Raw genomic sequence first — 4,975 nt, 5'->3', positions numbered from 1 at the left:
AAATACTTTCTAAATCAATTTAAAATTGCATTAATTTTTATTCTTCATTCCCTTTCGATATGTTGTGTAATATATAGAACATATTGTATTGACTAGACTTGGAACAATTCTAAAACGTATTTTATTTTAATTTATTTGAGAATTATTTGCAAAAATTATTTTGCATAAGCCTAATAATGGCAAATGTTAAATATTCCATTAATTATTTAGAAATCTATTAAATGACCAAGGTATTGAAACATTGTGTCTTCCTCTATTCTATAACATGTAGGTTGAAGCAACAATATCTGTCTATCGCTATGTATGTGCATACTGAATGTGTCCGAAAGAAATCAATCGAAATATAAAATAAAAGAAGAAGGGAATAAGAAAGATTGCTAGTTTTACACTCAAAACCATGGATTTGTATCATTGCGTCGGTATTTTTGGTGGTATTTTCACTAAAGGTGAGTATTAAGTTCTAGTTTAGTTTAGTCATTTTTTCACTAAAGTGAAAACTAAATCAACAAAAAAAGGCGTAAAATTTTACATATTTGTTGCACATTTTATTAAAACTTGATGGGGAATAGCCCAAAAGCAAATTTTCACAAAGTTTGTATTCCTTAAAATGGATTATTGAAGCAAAGTAATCGTGAAAAAAATGAAGATTTTAGCGGCTAAACTCGAACTTAATACCCACCTTAAAGGTGAACAAATAATTACGGACAAATTAATTAATTTTCAAAATTAATTTTCAAAATTTTTATAAGCTTTGATGTTTAACTAAAGTAGATCTCAAAAATTTTCCTCGCACTCGTTTTTGTGGGTAGATAATAGTCTAAATTATTGAATAAACTTATGTGCCCTCCACCATGGATGGCGTAGAAATTTCTACGAAAGACTGTCATCCACAATCGAATTACTTGGTTTGTGGTAATTCTTACCAATGTTAAGGTATCTTAAAACTTCTTAACATCGTCTTCTAAATTGTAAGTTAGTCCATACGTGGTATATATTAGACAAAAAAGGTATATATAAGTAAGTCTACAAATAATTACGAACCGATATGGACTTTTGCACGGTACTTATTCCTGCATGGTTGTTAGAAACCATAGACTAACATCACGTATCAAATTTCAACCGAATCGGGGATGAATTTTGCTGTTTTAAGAGGCTCTGGAGGTCAAATATGGGGATCGGTTTATATGGGGGCTATATATAATTATGGACCGATATCGAGCAATTTTTGCATGGTTTTTAGATACCATATATTTACACCTCGTACCAAATTTCAACCGGATCAGTTGAATTTTGCTCCTCCAAGAGGCTCCGGAGGTCAAATCTGGGGATCGGTTTATATGGGGGCTATATATAATTATGGACCGATATGAACCAATTTTTGCATGGTTGTTAGAGACCATATACTAACGCCATGTACTGAATTTCAACCGGATCGGATGAAATGTGCTTCTCTTAGAGGCTCCGCAAGCCAAATCTGGGGATCGCTTTAAATGGGGGCTATACATAATTATGGACTAATATGGACCAATTTTTGCATGGTTATTAGAGACGACATACTAACACAACCTACCAAATTTCAGCCAGATCGGATGAAACATTCTTCTCTTAGAGGCTCCACAAGCCAAATCTGGAGGTCGATTTATATGGGGGCTATATGTAAAAGTGGTCCAATATGGCCCATTTGCAATACAATGTGTGAAATATCGTTCTAAGACCCCATGGTTAGGTTAGGTTAGGTGGCAGGCTCACTTAGACTATTCAGTCCATGGTGATACCACATTGGTGAACTTCTCTCTTATCACTGAGTGCTGCCCGATTCCATGTTAAGCTCAATGACAAGGACCTCCTTTCCGAACGGCGTTCCACATTGCAGTGAAACCACTTAGAGAAGCTTTGAAACCCTCAGAAATGTCACCAGCATTACTGAGGTAGGATAATCCACCGCTGAAAACTTTTTGGTGTTCGGTCGAAGCAGGAATCGAACCCACGACCTTGTGTATGTAAGGTGGCTCCCATGTGTGAAATATCGTTCTAAGACCCCATAAAGTATATATTTGCTGGGTCGTGGTGAAATTCTGAGTCGATCTATGCATGTCTGTCTGTTGAAATCACGTCAACTTCCGAACGAAACAAGCTATCGACGTGAAACTTGGCACAAGTAGTTGTTATTGATGTAGGTCGGATGATATTGCAAATGGGCCATATCGGTCCACTTTTACCTATAGCCCCCATATAAACGGACCCCCAGATTTGGCTTGTGGAGCCTCTAAGAGAAGCATGTTTCATCCGATCTGGCTGAAATTTGGTACATGGCGTTAGTATATGGTCTCTAACAACCATGCAAAAATTGATACATATCGGTCATTAATTATATATAGCCCCCATATAAACCGATCCCCAGATTTGGATTGCGGAGCCTATAAGAGAAGCAAATTTCATCAAATCTGGCTGAGATTTGGTGCATGGTGTTAGTATATAGTCTCTAATAACCATGCAAAAAGTGATCCATATCGATCCATAATTATATACACCCAACAGATTGCGGAGCCTCTAAGAGAAGCAAATTTCATCCGATCCGGTTGAAATTCGGTACATGGTGTTAGTATAGGGTCTCTAATAACTAAAAAAAAATTGGTCCATATCGGTCCATAATTATATATAGCCCCCGTATAAACCAATTCCCAGAAATTTACCTCCGGAGCCTCTTGGAGGAGCAAATTTCATCAGATCCGGTCGAAATTTGGTACGTGGTGTTAGTATATGATCTTTAACAACCATGCCAAAATTGGTCCATATCGGTCCATAACTATATATAGCCCCATATAAACCGATCCGCTGATTTGGTTTTGAAACCTATTGGAGGAGAAAATTTCATCCGATTGAGTTGAAATTTTGTGTTTTGTGTATCTAGCAAATTTCGTCTGAGATATATCGATGCCCAATTACACAAAAATTGGCCCATATCGGTTCATAATTGTATATAGCCCCAATATAAAGCGACCCCATAATTCAATTCTGGCTCTCTAATTACCGCGCAAAAGTCCATATCGGTTCGTAATTATTTGTAGACTTACTTACATATATACCTTTTGTGTCCAATATTAACACGTATGGACTAACTTACAATTTAGAAGACGATGTTAAAAAGTTTTAAGATACCTTGCCATCGGTAAGTATTACCACAACCAAAGTAATTCGATTGTGGATGACAGTCTTTAGTAGAAGTTTCTACGCAATCCATGGTAGAGTGTACATAAGATTCGGCCTGGCCGAACTTACGTCCATATATACTTGTCGAATTTTCATCTTTTTCGCGTATATTTATAAAGCTACTCACGTACAAACAAATGCCGGTTTAAAAATCCAAATTATAATGGATACTTCAAATTAAAAAAAGTTTCTTGATTTCAAAATAACTTTAAACCAAAGATGCTATATCCTCAAAATAAGTCTTAGCTTATAATTTAGGCGGTTTTATCTCGAATCAAAAGATTCTAGTTTTCAATTAACTTAAGTTTGATTTCTTTAAATCAAAAATGTGTTTCTTTACTTTAAGGAAAATTTGCCTGAGTTCAATGACATACGGCTTCAACAGAGGGACGCAAATTTCTAAAATTTGTGTCCTAAATTTAATGACAAAAATTTTTAAAGCTTAGATTATAAATTTTATTTTATTTTAATTAAAATGTCATTATTTTACGGAAATTTGTCCTTAATAATTTGTAAATTGCGCATCCTAAAATTAAGGTTGCGTAATCTTTAATATCACATAAATATTTTTTTCAGTGTGAACATATCGCTAGAATTGATGCAACACATATTTAAAAGTGAGCTTAGACGAAAGCTATTGAGGTTCAAAAAAGTGCAAGAGCTAACGGATGTCAAAGAAAATTAGACTGGAAAGAGCCAAGGAGTTACTTCTCGCTTGCAAGAAATTGGTCAGTTAACGAAACTGGTTTTCTACGACGAGAAGCCATTCCAAATTGGGCAGTTTGAGAACAAACAAAATTAACGGATTTACTTGCGAAAGAATTCAGCTGAAAATGTACACCTTCGATTGGCAACCGGAACTCAAGTGCTGACAATGGCAATGGTGTAGTCCACCGTAACGACCGATGGTCACTTCCGCTCGTATTCCTTGACCGTGAAGTCAAAGTAAATCACGAATGTTACCGGGAAAATATCCTAAAGAGAGTATTGAAGTCCTGGGCAGGCAGACATTTCGACCATGGTAATTAGAACGAGTCCTGGTACCATCACACTCAGTATGCGTCAACTAACAATGGCTTAAGACATTTGCTTTTTAAATGAAAACACATAATGTCCATAAACTAGTATAATATATTTGTGACAAATATTTTAATATGTTGGAACATATTATGTTTGAGACATCTGATTTTCCTAAATATAATGTGTCTGCATTCAAACATATACTAATTTAGAAATTTCGTATAAACATATATATATATATATATATATTTTTAAGAGAGCGAGAGAGAATAGAGAATAAATAGAATAACATTTTTCATATCCAAAACAAGTAAGTAAAGTAGAAAGTCGGGCGGGGCCGACTATATCATACCCTAAACCACCATTACAGAATTAGTAATCATAAGCATTTGTGGGGTAACATATAGGTCTGGGAGATAAACCGCAGTTGCATCTTTAAGAAAATTAAGGGGTACATGTCTATGGGTGATTTGTGTCAATCTGACTATAGCTCATAGTCAGTGTTGCCAGGGAATATGTTCGGTTTACCCTACAAGGACAAAAAGAGTTCCCTACTTTCCCATACATTCCCAAACAATTTTCCCTACACTCGAAAAAATGTGAACTCTCTATTTCACTAAAGCCAATTTAACTTTCGTTTAGTTCATGGAATTATTATGTTTGGAGAAATTTTCCTCTACTCTAATAATTTTTTGTGAACGGTAGTTAAAATAACTAAAACCGAGGAAAAAAATATACACAAATG

The 4,975-nt window shown here is 35.2% G+C and overlaps 1 long non-coding RNA gene across 1 annotated transcript; it reads left to right on the top strand.

Moving 5' to 3' along the window:
• The first annotated feature begins 266 nt into the window (after window positions 1–266).
• Window positions 267–4,431, top strand: LOC142230450 (uncharacterized). Its single transcript, XR_012720691.1, has 2 exons — window positions 267–446; window positions 3,787–4,431. It is a non-coding gene; the product is annotated as an uncharacterized LOC142230450 (long non-coding RNA).
• Window positions 4,432–4,975: the final 544 nt, after the last annotated feature.

This window comes from Haematobia irritans, chromosome 3 (genome assembly GCF_050003625.1).
Source record: "Haematobia irritans isolate KBUSLIRL chromosome 3, ASM5000362v1, whole genome shotgun sequence".
NCBI classification, from domain to species: Eukaryota; Metazoa; Arthropoda; class Insecta; order Diptera; family Muscidae; genus Haematobia; species Haematobia irritans.
The sequence above is the reverse complement of the archived record's forward strand: the minus strand, read 5'-3'. Positions and strand labels throughout refer to the sequence as shown.